Source organism: Chrysemys picta, chromosome 11 (assembly GCF_011386835.1).
Source record: "Chrysemys picta bellii isolate R12L10 chromosome 11, ASM1138683v2, whole genome shotgun sequence".
Lineage (NCBI taxonomy): Eukaryota > Metazoa > Chordata > Testudines > Emydidae > Chrysemys > Chrysemys picta.
Window position 1 is genome coordinate 40,254,459 of NC_088801.1, and position 16,753 is coordinate 40,271,211.

General features: G+C 44.6%; 1 protein-coding gene across 7 annotated transcripts in view; it reads left to right on the top strand.

Annotated features, from left to right (window-relative positions):
* Positions 1–16,753, top strand: part of RAPGEF4 (Rap guanine nucleotide exchange factor 4) — a 299,132-nt gene that overhangs the window by 146,109 nt on the left and 136,270 nt on the right. Inside the window, exon 1 of one of the 7 annotated variants that reach the window (XM_065561833.1) lies at positions 8,742–8,986. The exons of 5 other annotated variants lie outside the window; for them this stretch is intronic. The gene's annotated coding sequence lies outside the window, so the exon portion shown is untranslated. Of the gene's footprint in view, positions 1–8,741; positions 8,987–16,753 lie in introns of those variants that run through there. One more of the 7 variants, XM_005300404.5, reaches the window with a different exon arrangement.

Consider the following 16,753-nt stretch of genomic DNA (forward strand, 5'->3'; position numbering starts at 1 on the left):
TAAACCACACCAGGCTTTTTACCAGCAAAAAAGGTCTCTGAGATATTTGTGAACTTGAATAGAGGCAGGAGCAAGCAGGCCCCACCACACGCTTTTCATAAATTAGACAAGAACTCTAAGATATAGAAAAACATGCATTCACATATGTAAAGAACTTTTCCTCGCATTCATCTCCCAGTCAGAGTTCCAGCCACATGCTGTCCAGAGTGACAGATATCTCTCCCTCCATTCCCCGCCCTCTTTTGCTGTGCCCAGAAGATCTCTCTTTGGGTTAGCCTGCAGGCCAAGACATGCCATTTTTCACAGCAGGACATCAAAGTGCACCATGGAACTTCTAGTGCACGGTAGCAGGGTCAATATAGCCAGTTAGCATGAGGTGGGCTAGAGTGCTATAGTGCTTTGTTTCAGAGTAGCAGCCGTGTTAGTCTGTATCTGCAAAAAGAAGAACAGGAGTACTTGTGGCACCTTAGAGACTAACAAATTTATTAGAGCATAAGCTTTCGTGGACTACAGCCCACTTATGCATCTGAAGAAGTGGGCTGTAGTCCACGAAAGCTTATGCTCTAATAAATTTGTTAGTCTCTAAGGTGCCACAAGTACTCCTGTTCTTCTGTAGTGCATTGTGCACTAACAGATTGTGTCGATAAGCTCTTGGGCAGTTTATCCCAGTTCCCTACACCCACAATGGGGTTTTGGACTCACTGCTTTCTTTGAGGCTTTGTCTAAACAAGAGCTAAGAGGTGGCCCATTAAGGATAAAGTGGCTTTAGTAACTGACTTTCAAAGACTTAACATATCTCAGAGACCACTTTTCACAGAGCAGTGTGTTCATCAGAGTGGTTGCTGATGGGCCATGCTCACCTTCCATGGAGAAAGGTAGTTTTATTTGACTGGGTGGAGGATTTTAAAGCTGAACTCATGTCCCTTGATTACTAAATATAAATTTAATGATGGATCAGGTTCAATCTGTCACAGATTCTTTAAGGGAAAGTTTAGGGGAAAACTCATATTGTTATGTTATGTGATATTTTATGTTGTGATGCATCCTGACAAGTTGCAACTGTCATATCATGTTTTATCTGTCTTTAACCTTCGACATGGACTTATGCAACCTAATATGACATGAGAGGTTAAAAAAAAAAATGTTTTCCAAAACTGCCATTAAAAAAGAAGCAGACTTACAGGACAGTTTTGGGAAAAGCAGAGCTTTAGCTTCGTTTACACTTCTATTGTTCTAACAAATATGTTTCAGACTAGACATTAGCTGCCCAAAGGGTAAAGCCAATAGTGATAGCAGAATGAGATTGACTAATATTGCATCTTATTTCAGTAGTTCTCAGTATTTCACTCTTTTGGCACAAAGTGGCTTCCGTGATCCATGTGACAACATACTAGCTTTCCTGTTATGGTCACATTTCATCCTTAGCCCTACAGAGACATCTTTGTGACCCATGAAATCTGCAGCTGCCAGTCTCCCTTGATTTCATTCAGAAAAATGTTCTTGCCAGTTTCCTCGCAAGGAAAGTCTGGAAAATGTAAACTGATCACTGAGAGTTGAAATGTTGTTATTAATTGATTTTCCTTAAACATCACTGATTATTCATGCTCTTCCTAAAGTCACCTAGGTCTGGTTTACTTGTAAAAGTTTTGTCGGCATAGCTGCATCTCCACTACGAGGATTTGGTAGTATAACCATTCTGATAATTCCTTCTAGTATAGGCAAGGCCTGTGGCTGCCCTTTGGGACCAGTGAAACCCATGGTTATAATCCCTTGATTTTCTGGGGGACTTCAAACTAATTCATGGCTGTTTTGGTAGTACTGTCTGGGCTGTCACTGGTAGTGTGAACTTCCTCTCACCTCCCAGGCAGTTGCTTGCAGTTTAGCTGGCTCTTCGGCTGAGCAGCCATGGTGATCCCTGGCCACAAGGAGAAAGGTGGTCTAATATGATTCCTGGCTCTGATGTGGTCTCCCTCTGTGACCTTAGTCAAGTCAATTAACCTTTCCCGCATTACTCCAATCCTCTGTGGCAAGTTATCATTTGGACATTTTTAAGTGTTGGCCCCCATGCCACATACCCAGCAAAAGCAGCTGGGTTCCATTTCTGTGGCAGGAGTCTGATTATAGCCTGAAGAGTCTGTGCATTTTTGAAATATGATGAAGAGGTCCCAAAGAATCATTTCACTGGTCCCTTTACCTCAAAACTTTCTGCCTGTCTGTATATATCTAATATTTGATCTTGATAGCAAGCCTGTCACCTTTTTATAAGCACTGTTTTGTGTCTTAGGGATTTGGTTTTGTGAATCAAGAATAAGTTGGAAAAAAACCTGAAATGTGGGTTTTTATTTTAATTATTATTTTTTCATGCAGCCAAGCTTGCTTGTTTTCTCAGTTGGCCAACTTCTTCTGTTATGAGATTTTAATGTTTTTCTTTTCAGCAGAGAAGTCATGTTTAATTAAAGCTTACTTGCATGCATTCAATTATAGATGATAATTTGTTTGACTTTACACTCAAAATTGCCTTGAGTAATTTCCTGTAGACATACATATAATCCATATACATGTTAGAAGTATTAGTGCTATATGCATTTGCATAGCTTGTGTTTAACAAATCACTGGGGCTTAGAAAGGACAGATGACTCTTTTTGGGGCAATTGGTGATGCAATGGTCTTTCTTTCTGCTCCTTGCTGTACGTATGTGGAACAATATTTCTTTATCCAAACCAACTTTTCAGTAAAAGATTAAAGCCTTCAAAGGAAATTTTTAATAAATAATTAGGAATTAAGCAAACCGGAGATCGGATGGCTCAAAGCAGTGGTAATGTGATACAAATTTTTTTACATGTAGTCAGTTTGCTTCAATGCATGCTGGGGTGTGTAATGAGATACTGGGATTTTAAGGCCAGAGGAGGTTGTTTGAGAGGCCAGTTACCCCATTCTAGGTGTCTGAGGAAGGTGAATGAAGGCTGAAAGAATAACCAAAACGTACACTGGTTGAGAGGAAGATAGTCTCAAGGAATAGTTAGTGTCTGGGATAGGGATGATATAGGAAAACCAGGCCATTGTTCCTTTAAAGGACCAGGAACCTTGTAGAGTGGACTGAGCAAGGCTCCCCTTCTCCCAGCTGGCTCAGACAGGAGTTTGGGGTACTGTAGAACCTTAGAGTTACAAACACCAGAGTTACGAACTGACCAGTCAACCACACGTCTCATTTGGAATCAGAAGTATGCATATAGGCAGCAGCAGAGACCAAAAAAAAAAAAAAAAAGGGGGGGTGGAGGGACACAGTACAGTACTGTGTTAAATGTAAACTACTAAAAAAATAAAGGGAAAGTTTAAAAAAAAAAGTTTTGACAAAGTAAGGAAACTTTCTGTGCTTGTTTCATTTTAATTAAGATAGTTAAAAGCTGCATTTTCTTCTGGATAATAAAGTTGCAAAGCTGTATTAAATCAATGTTCAGTTATAAAATTTTAAGAGAACAACCATAATGTTATGTTCAGAGTTAGGAACATTTCAGAGTTACAAACAATCTCCATTCCTGAGACGATGGTAATTCTGAGGTTCTACTGTAATTAGAACCACCTCGGAAGGGTCAGGGGAGTTGTCAAGTAATGAATGGGAAGAGAGTGGTGACTCAAAAGGAGTCTCCACACTCTGTCAGGAAAAGCTTGCTGAGAGGAGGACTCTACCACAACAAAGTCCCAAAAGGAGGGCTGTGGCAATCCTGAACCTCAGGTTGAGTGAAAGAATGTCTCTCTTGGGAGCTGGACTATATAGAACAGGGGCGGGCAAACTTTTTGGCCTGAGGGCCGCATCGGGTTTCGTAAATTGTATGGAGGGCTGGTTAGGGGAGGGGGTCGTGGCCCGGCCCCCACTTCCTATCTGCCACCCTGCCCAGGACTCCTGCCCCATCCACCCCCTCCCCCCCGCTCCCTGTCCCCTGACTGCCCCCGGACCCCTGCCGCCCCATCCAACCCCTCCACTCATCCCAGGACCCCTGCCCCATCCAACCACCCCTTCTCCCTGTCCCCTGACTGCCCCTGGAACCCCTACCCCTGACTGCCCCCTGCCACCCCATCCAACCCCCGCTCCTTCCTGACTGCACCCCCAGGATCCCTGCCCCCATTCAACCCCCTGTTTCCCTCCTGACCGCCCCAACCCCTATCCGCCCCCCTGCCCACCACCCTGAACTCCCCTGCCCTCTATCCAACTGCGCCCCCCTCGCTCCCTGCTCCCTTACCTCACTTCCTGGAGCACCGGTGACTGGCGGAGCTAAAGCCACGACTCCTGGCAAGAGCTGGGCCATGCCGCCGCCGCCACAACGCAGCACAAAGACCGGGTCAGGCAGGGCTTTGCAGCTGTGCTGCCCCAGGAGCTCACAGCCCTGCCACCCAGAGCATTGCGCTGGCAGCGGAGCGAGCGAGCTGAGGCTGCGGGGGGAGGGAGAACAGCAGGGGAGGGGCCGGGGGCGAGCGTCCTGGGCCAGGAGCTCGGGGGCCGGGCGGGACAGTCCCGCGGGCCATAGTTTGCCCACCTCTAATATAGAATAAATTAGACTCCAAGAGAGGGGAATATTATTTTAAGGATTTTTGGATTTGAGTGGATTATTTCCATGAACCTGAAGGGAAACTGAGGCAGGCAACTGCAGTGGCACACAAGGCCACAAGGGGGATACATGTTTGGAAACTGCATCCTTTCTACAGATAGTAACAATGACTGAGTCAATCTGATACCTAGTCTACGACCTACATTATGGCCATGTCTATTGTACAAAAAAAGGTGTGTATTTAACGTGTTGAAATACTAATGTAGATAAGATAGTTGTAGTTTTAATGCATGTTAGCTTGTTGAGCTAAACCTAGTGGGAAGCCTAGGATTTATCTCGACCAGCTCACAAATGTTAAAACTTGTCATGTCTACACTACAGTTTCAGCATGTGTTGTTTAACACACCATTTTTCCTAATGAAGACAAGGCCTATATGAAATTTAGATTCTGGTCTCAGTCCACTTCCTAATGAAAAGGTGTTTACATCACCATAATTGTCAGTAATTGGCACCCTTGTTGGCAGTATTAAACCAAGGACCTAATGGGCCAAGTGGACCTTCTCATCCCAAGTGGTGATTTCTCCAGACCAGTTTTGGGATACAGAGATAGGTCAGTATCAGAAAGCCTACACCACAGTTTCCTGTGCTGTACTAGTACTGTGGTTAGGTAGAATGCTCAAACTCCAAGGCTGTAAATCCAGTATAAATCACAAACACTAAATTCATTTTTAAGCTGAAAAAGAATTAACCTAAGAAGTACCATTATTTGGTCAGAAATTGGGTAGAGGTGTAGTAAATCATGCAAACTTCCTTTGGTGCTGTACCGGCCTAGTGTACACTAGAAAATTTTGCTGGTATAACTGTAGCAGCAAACCCTTTGTGTAGTCACAGTTTATACTAGCATAAAAGTGCTTTTGTTGGTATAGCGCGTATTGGTTCAGTCAACAAAATAACTTGTGCTGGCAAAAACACTGTTATACCAGTATAATTGCATTTACACAAAGGTGTATGGCTGTATACATCCCTACCCATGGTGCAATACCTGCATACATTTCTAATGTAGATATGCCTGAAAGCTTTTTCTAATTTAGTTTGTGGTCCTGTAGTAATTTGAGTTCACTGAGTGTCAGTTAGCTCAAATTAACTAACACCTTTGTAGATCCCCCTCCCCCCCACAATATTTATTCCAGGAGTATCTAAATTAGCATTTACAAAGGAGTTAGTTAATTGATTGCCAGTTAATTCAGATTCACTCATTAAAACAGGACGAGAAAGTCTAGTCTAGACAAAACGTAAGGGCTTGTCTACACTTGAAATGCTACAGCTGCAGCACTTCTGTGTAAACACTGTCTACCCGGACAGGATTGGTTCTCCAGTTGGTGTAGGTAATCCACCTCTCAAGGAAGTGATAGGTAGGATCTAGTGCTGTCTACATGGGGACTTAGGTTGGCTTAACTACATTGCTAGGGGATTGGATTTTTCACATTCCTGAGCGATATAGCTGGGTCAATCTAATTTTCTATGGCTATGTCTACACTGCAGCTGGAAGGTGTAATTCCCAGCTAGGGTAGAGTTACATGTACTAGCTCTGCTCAAGTATCATGCTAAAAATAGGAGTGTGGCCATGGCAACACAAGCCATAGCTTGGTTTAGCCGCAGCTACTCTGTTCTTTTTAACACACTACTATGTCTACCTGAGCTGGGAATCACACTTCGCAGCTATAGTGTAGAGCAGAGGTGGGCAAACTACGACCCGCGGGACCCTCCTGCCCGGCCCCTGAGCTCCTGCCCCGGGAGGCTACCCCCCGGCTCCTCCCCTGCTGTTCCCCCTCCCCTGCAGCCTCAGCTCGCTCGCTCCGCCACCGGCGCAATGCTCTGGGCGGCGGGGCTGCGAGCTTCTGGGGCGGCGCAGCTGCAGAGCCCGGCCTGACCCGATGCTGTGCGGTGGTGACGGCAGGGTTGGTTCCAACCAGACAGCGCAGCTGTAGCGCCACCAGCCACTGGTGCTCCCGGCAGCGCAGTAAGGAGCGGGGGAGCAGGGTTGGATAGAGGGCAGGGGAGTTCAGGGGGTGGGAGTGTGGATATGGGTCGGGGCGGTCAGAGGGCGGGGAACAGGGGGGTTGAATGGGGGCAGGGGTCCCGGGGGGGGGGCAGTCAGGAATGAGAGGAGGGGTTGGATGGGGCGGCAGGGGGCAGTCAGGGGCAGAGGTTCCAGGGGTGGTCAGGGGACAGGGAGCGGGGGGGAGGGTGGATGAAGCAGGGGTCTCGGGGGGGGGCAGATAGAAGATGGGGGGCGGGCCACAACCCCCTTCCCTAACTGGCCCTCCATGCAATTTCCGAAACCAAATGTGGCCCTCAGGCCAAAAAGTTTGCCCACCCCTGGTGTAGAGATACCCTAAAGGACCACACTTCTGGTAGGTAAAGATGTATTGTATAACACTTTCATTCCAAAGGGTCTGCAAGTGTTGTACTGTATTTGTGCAGGTGAATAACTATGGATATAATTTGGACTTAATGCACCACTGCAATGCAATAGTAACTGGACTCTGTTTTTAGTTTTGCACAATACTTGTATGGAAGAACTTCCAATGAAATCTTAAGTGCTGAAGAGAGTGGTATTGGTGATTCTTTTGAATCAATATTAAATCAGTGCCCTATTAAGTTTGAGTGCGCTTGTCGCTGAAGGATACCATTTTTCAAAGGGGGAGGGCCTGTTTACTTGTGGCCATTAAAAATTCTACCATGCCTTTTTGCAAGGGTAGAAGTGTTTATCTGTCCAGGACAAATTCCAATTTGGATAACCACATTGTGCCTGCTTAAAATTCCTCCATCCGTTTCAGCTGGATATAGTCTTCTTCTGTATTTCCTGTCCTAAAGCGTTGTTTAGTGTTGCTGCATGCTTTTGAACCATTGTTACATCCATCGGTGTACTGGCTGCACTTCATTGGTGGGTGAATATATAAAATCTGTGTATATATAAAATCTGTAAAGCACTTTGAGAAGATGAAAGGTGCTGCATTTTTAATTGCTATTATTATTTAAATAAGTGAACTAAAATAGCAGCTTTTTATGTTTTGTTTTAGGGCTTATCATAAAATAGTAAATGAACAGTAAAAGAATTGTAAATCCTTTTTTGGTGTTTCATGCTTAGCCTAGAAAGCTCCATGTAACTTGTATTTAAAGTTAATGCCGGTAATAATCAGAGATTAGGGCTCCAAGAATCTTGTCTGCTACTCAGATATTCCTAGTGTTTAAGTGGCATGAATTGGATGCTTATTTAATAATATTCAAGAACCATGTTTGTTTCTTAAGGGCAGAAAGGAATACTAATCCTTTTCTGTATTCAAGAGGAGAAACCATCTAGGAAGAGCAGTGATATGAGCAAACTTGTCAGCATGTTCAAAATTTCCATGAATAAATGTTCTCAGATATTTACTTTTTTCCTAAACAGTTTTAAAAGTCTTTATGAAAATTTAAACTATTGTGTCTCAGGGTGGCTTGAACTGAAAACTTCATGAATTAAAAATGGTGTTTTATTGATAAAATACTACTTGTTTACTGGAAAGACAAAACCGGTCATTCAGTTTGTGCTTACAAAATTTTATAGCGAAGTATGCTGATTTCATCATTTCCACAGTGTAAAATATTCCTAACCTAAGGGACAACATGAGAAAAAATCTGGGGGCAAATGTTTAAAAAATATCATTTTAGAAACAAAAAAGGAGCAAGAGAAAGAGAGTTTATAACAAGCACATATACTGTAATATAGTGAAATCTTCCTTATTCACATGAGTTCATTTCTCCCCGGCATCCTTGATATTTTAAAAAACCTTGTTTGTCTAAATTTTATGTTGGCCATGTCCTCTGGATAAACTAGATTTCACTGTATATGTACATATTGTGTTACAAATAGTGAAAATCCTATGTTTCTGTATTGCAGCTGTTCCGTTGTTTGGGGCAATCTGCACAAGAATATATTCCTTGTAATAGAATAAATCATAAAAAGACCTTTGGACTACAGCAGTCTTATTGGACCCACCCTTCTATGTCTCTGACTGCCATTCTCAGCAGGGATATTGAAAAGGAGGTTCAATAGATTAAACAGCGGTATTCTTGTGTGAGACTAACTGCCTAGCAGTTGTTTCACAGGAAAAAAAAGTCTGGGCTACATTTACTGGCTCTTTAATTTGGATTGCCAATGATAACGCAGAGCCTACTGCTAAAGAAAGGTAGGATGCAGAAGCAGAAACATTAGTGCTAATCTGTTGCAGAAAGACTAGATAAATCAGCACAGCTCTCATACATCACTAAGAGAGAAGCTGATTGCAACTTGACCATGTGCCTGAATAGTCACATCAGAGAGAAGAACAGAGCATGGATAAAAAATCTAAAATGTACCCTTAGGGCTACTTGCTGTGCTGGACTTATGATAACCCATCATTGTAAGTTTAAGATTTCTTAATTTTGTTTCTCTGTGTTGTAATTACAGGTTTGAGCCTGTGGTTTACAAGCCTGTGTTTTTAGTTTACACAAATTTAGGGTAAATGTCCTGGAGTAAAGTATAGTACTTACTAGATAATAGTTTGATGTTGTGTATGTCTGTAAATGATAAATACTTTAGTGTTGCTGTCTGTTTCAATACACAGCTCACTTAGAGGTTACTTGGACATTTTTCATTAGCAGTTCAGTTTTTTAATATATTTTAGGGGTACCTCATTTTCACCATTGTAGTGTTATATTTTAAAATGACTTAAAATACAAGTAGAATGTCTCAAATGTATTCTACTTTTACTGTGAGAGTGTTTGTATTGTTTTATTTTTGCTATTAGGAAAAATAATCATTGAAGGGTGTTTTCTAAGGACCTTTTTGAATTCCAGAATTAAGTGTGGATGGTAATTTTCCTGCAGTTCTTAAATTTTGTGCAATTGTTTAATTTAACGTCACTTGAGCATCTGCAAAGCGAGAAGACAGAGATGACATGGAAACTGAATAAGCATTGATTGCTAGGCTGAAAATTACATTTAAAAAGTTTTTGCAGCAGATCTGATTTCAGTTTATTTTTCACCAAATTGGATTATCATATTTAATTGTTGAGGATGAACATAGCAAACAAATGTGTGAAACTATCCTGCATATCCCATGTTTCCTGCTGTACCAGACTATAAAGCTGTTGTTGATTGTTGCTCCATGGAAAACCCTAATGCTAGAATTCAGAGCAGCATGCTTAAATAATGCATAGGGAAGGATGAATTTTACTGTTCAGATGTTGAGGTGGTGCTTTTGTTCAAAGATATGAACTTAAAAAGGTACAGAAATGTAAACTTAGAGTTTCCCTTACTATTTCAGAGAAAGATGAGGGAAAGTCTATAGATGATTTTGCTGTGCACCTCAAGGGTGGGGAAATTTTTGAAATGTATTTAAGAAACCGTTTGAATGATGTGTTGAAATATTCTTTTAGGGTGGGGTAGTGGTTCAGGGAAGCTAATGTATGGAGTGTAAAAAGTAGAACTGAGGGGGAATTCGTGCTTTTCTGGGCTTCTGTGGAAGGGAATTCTTTTTAAATAATTGCATTATCCTTTTTAATATGAAATTGGGACTACTGTTTCTATTATTTAGTAAAAAAAACAAACTTTCACCCAGCTACAATATATTCAATGCCTTTGATTCTGCAAACATATGCTTCCTAATTTTTGGAACTGTTGATGAAGTAAGCCCGGAGTTATCTAAAAATACATGAGAGTGTCCATTTATTTTACAATGGTATGAGTGTTGCCAAATATAATAAACAAAGGAAGCTTAGAAACAGAGAGAGCCTAAATGTATACACCTTTACCCCGATATAACGCGACCCGATATAACACGAATTCGGATATAATGTGGTAAAGCAGTGCTCCGGGGGCTGGGGGGGCGGGGCTGCGCACTCTGGCGGATCAAAGCAAGTTCGATATAACGTGGTTTCACCTATAATGCGGTAAGATTTTTTGGCTCCTGAGGACAGCGTTATATCGGGGTAGAGGTGTATTTTCTAAAATTGGCTTCTCTCTGAAGCAGTTGGAAATGTTGTGGATGGTTGTGAAGCTGTTGCCCTATTCACTTTCAGCAACTGCATTTTAGCCTCCCATTTTCTCTGTCTTGTGTTTGGTTTGGGCTAAGCATTAAGCAAAGTGAAGGTGCTGCTTTTGATATTTTCACCATATTTACTAAAACTAGAATGGACAAGGGGGAAGTGATGTGCTATAACATAGTGGTAGCTTGTTCTCCTTCCCAGCAGAGTAAATGGCCAACTTGGGGCAAATGTCGAATGAGGTATGCATCAAGTTAGGAAATTGGCTTTAAAAAGTGTATGTGTGTGTGTGCGTGTGAGCGAGAGAGAGAGAGCGAGACCGAGAGAGAGATCATCAGTTGCCTTAATCCCTTTTCACTGTCATTCTGATGCTCTAATGAGGTATTAAATTAATAACTCTATGGGGCAGTCCTCTATTTTTATTTCTTCTTTGAACTGCCATATAAATCTGTGGCATAACATCAAATATATAATAATGGGTTAGACTTGTTTTGTCAAGTAAGGAACAGAACTAGGGCTGGTTGAAAATTTTCTATTCTTGAATGGAAAATTAGATTAAATTATTTTTTTGTGAACAGTGTCTGCTTTCTTTGGAATTTGTTGTTGAAAAACTGCAACCTGAAAATAGAAACTAGAGCATCATAGAGGATGCAGTTAGACCAGGTAGCCTGGCCTATCGAGGAGAGCAGGAGAATAAGGCAGGATGGTGGTTTTTCTGAATGCAATATTTTGATAAACGTTTTACCAAAAAGTCGGGAAAAAAAATATGGGGAAATATTTATTTTCTGACCAGCTATGGAAAGCTGGTAGCTGTTCCTCAGCAACAAACAAGGGACCGTGATGTTACTCAGTCACAGTATGGCCAATTTGGCCTTCTACTGACACTGCCAGAACAGTGCCAGTTAATGCCAATAGTGATGGTGGTTTAATAATGTGCATACAGTTCCTTCTTGTTGGGAATGGCCCGAGAAGGACACATTTCACATAGGCCAGTTAGTATTAATTTTTAACATTCATCAGTATTATCCCAATACCAGTCCCGTGAGTTATTCCATCCATCCCCTGAGTTACCCATTTCTCTAGGAGCTACAGAATTAAGCCAAGGATTGCCTAACAGAATGAACAAGAGATCAGCCACAACACTGGCGTGACCAGTCTTGTGGACTCTCAGTTCAAGTTTCAAGTATATAACATACAGGTATAGAGCATTATTAGGCAGATTCTGACCTCTACTTGGACTGTTTTGCGCTGCTCCAGCAACACAGAGCCAATTGTAAAACTGGTTTAAACTGCTGTCTGAAGAATCCCCCTGCCTAGGCGAATCCCTGGATGGCATAGAGCCCTGGCTGGCTTATATGTAGCAGCTTCCCATGCTATCCTTTCCTGGCCCCTGGAGCAAAAGGCACAGAAGGGGTGCCAGCCCCTATGCCTGACTGATCCCTGGCTTCTGGAAAAGCCCCAGGGCTGCTCTGACTATAAGGTGGGAACAGACCCACTCACTTGCTGGCTTTTGGATCAGGGGAGCCTGAAGATGGCTAACCATAAAGTCACCTTTTTTCTCCTCTTCTGTCGAGTACAGTTCAGGCAGTGCCCCCCAAGCTCGGCACCCCAGGCAGTCACCTGGTTCGCCTGCCCCTAAATTTAGCCCTGGGTGTAGATGTGCTTGCACTAGCTCTGTTCCACCTACCTCCTAAAAATAGCAATGTGTCTGTAATGGTACATTTGGCGGCTTAAGCTAGCTGCCATGAGTACAGTCCTGCCCGACCTGGCTAAGTACTCAGACAGCTTGGGCTGCCAGGTACATGCTGCTGTATTGAGGCGCTAGCACAGAAATGTCTTCGTGAGCTGGGGGTCTCATCTCTCAGATCAAATGTAGAAAACCCCTCTATTGTAAAGGATTAGATTCACTGAGCAAACATATGCTGAATGTAGTGTACCTCATACTGTCTATGCTGAGTGCACAAGTGACTCTGAGGGTTATGTCTACACTACGGGATTAATCCGAATTTACATAATTCGAATTTTGGAAACAGATTGTATAAAGTCGAATGTATACGGCCACACTAAGCACATTAATTTGGCGGTGTGCGTCCATGTACCGGGGCTAGCGTCGATTTCTGGAGCGTTGCACTGTGGGTAGCTATCCCATAGCTATCCCATAGTTCCCGCAGTCTCCTCTGCCCATTGGAATTCTGGGTTGAGATCCCAATGCCTGATGGGGCCAAAAACATTGTCGCGGGTGGTTCTGGGTTCATCCTCCCCCCCTCTACAGGGAAGCAACGGCAGACAACCGTTTCGCGCCTTTTTCCTGGGTGAACAGTGCAGACGCCATACCACAGCAAGCATGGAACCCGCTCAGCTCAAGACAGCAGTCATGAATATTGTAAACACCTCACGTGTTATCGTGCAGTTTATGCTGAACCAGAACCTGCAAAACCGGGTGGCGAGGAGTAGGCTATGGCAGCGCGGCGGCGAGAGTGATGAGGACATGGACATGGAATTCTATCAAACCTTGGGCCCTGGTGCTTTGGAGATCATGCTGTTAATGGGGCAGGTTATAGCCGTGGAACGCCGATTCTGGGCCCGGGAAACAAGCACAGACTGGTGGGACCGCATAGTGTTGCAGGTGTGGGATGATTACCAGTGGCTGCAAAACTTTCGCATGTGTAAGGGCACTTTCATGGAACTTTGTGACTTGCTTTCCCCTGTCCTGAAGCGCCAGAATACCAAGATGAGAGCAGCCCTCACAGTTGAGAAGCGAGTGGCGATAGCCCTGTGGAAGCTTGCAATGCCAGACAGCTACCGGTCAGTCGGGAATCAATTTGGAGTGGGCAAATCTACTGTGGGTGCTTCAGTGATGCAAAGCAATCACTGAGCTGCTGCTACGAAAGGTAGTGACTCTGGGAAATGTGCAGGTCATAGTGGATGGCTTTGCTGCAATGGGATTCCCTAACTGTGGTGGGGCGATAGATGGAACCCATATCCCTACCTTGGCACCGGAGCACCAGGGTACCCAGTACATAAACCGCAAGTGGTACTTTTCAGTGGTGCTGCAAGCACTTGTGAATCACAAGGGACATTTCACCAACATCAATGTGGGCTGGCCAGGAAGGGTTCATGACGCTCGCGTCTTCAGGAACACTAATCTGTTTAAACGGCTGCAGCAAGGGACTTACTTCCCGGACCAGAAAATAACTGTTAGGGATGTTGAAATGCCTATAGTTATCCTTGGGGACCCAGCCTACCCCTTAATGTCATGGCTCATGAAGCCATACACAGGCAGTCTGGACAGGAGTCAGGAACTGTTCAACTACAGGCTGAGCAAGTGCAGAATGGTGGTAGAATGTGCATTTGGCCATTTAAAAGGTCGCTGGCGCTCGTTACTGACTCGGTCAGACCTCAGCCAAACCAATATCCCCATTGTTATTGCTGCTTGCTGTGTGCTCCACAATCTCTGTGAGAGTAAGGGGGAGACCTTTATGGCGGGGTGGGAGGCTGAGGCAAATCGCCTGGCTGCTGATTATGCGCAGCCAGACACCAGGGCGATTAGAAGATCACACCAGGAAGCGCTGTGCATCAGAGAAGCTTTGAAAACCAGTTTCATGACTGGCCAGGCTACGGTGTGAAAGTTCTGTTTGTTGAAAACCCGCCCCCTTGATTGACTCATTCCCTGTAAGCAAACCACCCTCCCCCCTTAAATCACAGCTTGCTTTTAAAGGAAATAAAGTCACTATCGTTTAAAAATCATGTATTCTTTATTAATTGATTATAAAAATAGGGAGAGAACCAACAAGGTAACCTGGGTGAGGTTTGGGAGGAGGATAGGAGGGAAGTAAAAGGCCACTGAAAAAAATCAATATAATGACAGCCTTTTGGTTGGGCTGTCCACTTGGGAGGGTGCACGGAGCCCCCCCCCCCCCCCCGCGTTCTTACACGTCTGGGTGAGGAGAATATGGAACATGGTGAGGGGGGAGGGAGGTTATACAGCGGCTGCAGCAGCAGTCTATTATCCTGCTGCCATTCCTGAAGCTCCACCAGACGCCGGAGCATGTCCGTTTGATCATGCAGCAGCCCCAGCGTTGCAGCCTGCCACCTCTCATCTTGAGTGTCCCTCATGACCTCACATTCACTGGCAACTTTCCTGTATTTAGATACCGTGTCCTTCCACTCATTCAAATGAGCTGTTTCATTGCGGGTGCATTCCATTATTTCCGAGAACATCTCGTCTCGCATCCTCTTTCTCCGCCGCCTTATCTGAGATAGCCTTCGGGACAGAGGAGGGAGGCTTGAAAAATTTACAGCTGCTGGAGGGATGAAAAAAAGGAGAGAAGTTTTTAAAATGATACATTTTCTAGAACAATGCTTATACTCTTTCATGGTGAGCAACACTATTCACATTACAAAGCACATGTGATTTCAGTACAAGGTCGCATTTTCCATCTTAATATTGAGTGCCTGTGGCTTTGGTGTTAGAGATCACAGACACAGGACCGGGCAACAGAATTCAGCTTGCATGCGGCCATGGTAAGCCATTGTCTTTCGGCTTCTGCGCTCTCCTTTCCCACATACCAAGCAAAGCCCGTTGACTGCTGCGGTTTTCCTGTTAACCTTCAGCAGCAAAAAACAAACTAACCCCCCCCCCCCCCCACCATCCAATTCTCCGGGATGATCGCTTTATCCCTCCCCCCACCGCGTGGCTGGTATCAGGGAAGATCCCTGCAGAAACCAAACTAACCCCCCGCCCCTCCCCCTCCCGCCATGAATTCTCTGGGATGATCGCTGTACCCCTCCCCCCACCGCGTGGCTGGTATCAGGGAAGATCCCTGCTAGCCAAAGGCGAAAAGCTCAGCGCCAATTCCCCTCCCGCCCCCACCACGCTTGGCTAACTGCAGGGAAGGATTTATTTTCAGCCACAGGCAAACAGCCCAATAGGAACGGCCACTCTGTCCCCTTAATTAAATTCCCTTATTTCAACCAGGTTACCATGAGCGATATCACTCTCCTGAGGATTACACAGCGAGATAAAGAACAGATGTTGCTTGAATGCCAGCAAACACCGGGACCATACGCTGCCAGGCTTTGTCATGCAATGATACCAGATTACTTGCTACTAGCATGGTGTGGTCAAGTGTCCTACCATGGAGGACGGAATAAGGCTGCACTGCCCAGAAACCTTCTGCAAAGGCTTTTGGAGTACCTCCAGGAGAGCTTCATGGAGATGTCCCTGGAGGATTTCTGCTCCAGCCCAGACATGTTAACAGACTTTTCCAGTAGCTGTACTGGCTGCGAATGCATCCCAAGTCCTCAGGGCAAATTAATCATTAAAAAACGCTTGCTTTTAAACCATGTTTTATATTTTATAAGGTAAACTCACCTGAGGTCCCTTCCATGGGGTCATGGTCTTGGGTACTGGCTTGGGAGGGTACTTCAGTCAGGCTGAGAAAAAGATCCTGGCTGTTGGGGAGAACGGAGTGCTGGGTGCTCTCCGCAAGCTCGTCCTCCTCCTCCTCCTCTTCCCCGTCCGCAGAATCCTCAGGTGTGGCTGATGAGATTACCCCCGCCTCGGAATCCACGGTCAGAGGTGGGATAGTGGTGGTGGCCCCCCCTAGAATTGCATGCAGCTCAGCGTAGAAGCGGCATGTCTGCGGCTCTGACCCGGAGTGACCATTTGCCTCCTTTGTTTTCTGATAGGCTTGTCTGAGCTCCTTGACTTTCACGCGGCACTGCTCTGAGTCCCTATTGTGGCCTCTCTCCATCATGCCCTTGGAGATTTTTTCAAAAGTTTTGGCATTTCGTCTTTTCGAACGAAGTTCTGCTAGCACTGAATCCTCTCCCCATATAGTGATCAGATCCAGTACCTCCCGTACGGTCCATGCTGGTGCTCTTTTTCGATTATCGGCCTGCATGGTTATCTGTGCTGATGAGCTCTCTGTGGTCACCTGTGCTCTCCTGTGCTGAGCAAACAGGAAATGAAATTCAAATGTTCACGGAGCTTTTCCTGTCTACCTGGCCAGTGCATCCGAGTTCAGATTGCTGTCCAGAGCGGTCACAATGGTGCACTGTGCGATAGCTCCCGGAGGCCAATACCATCGAATTGCGGCCACACTAACCCTAATTCGAAATGACAATATCGATTTTGGTGCT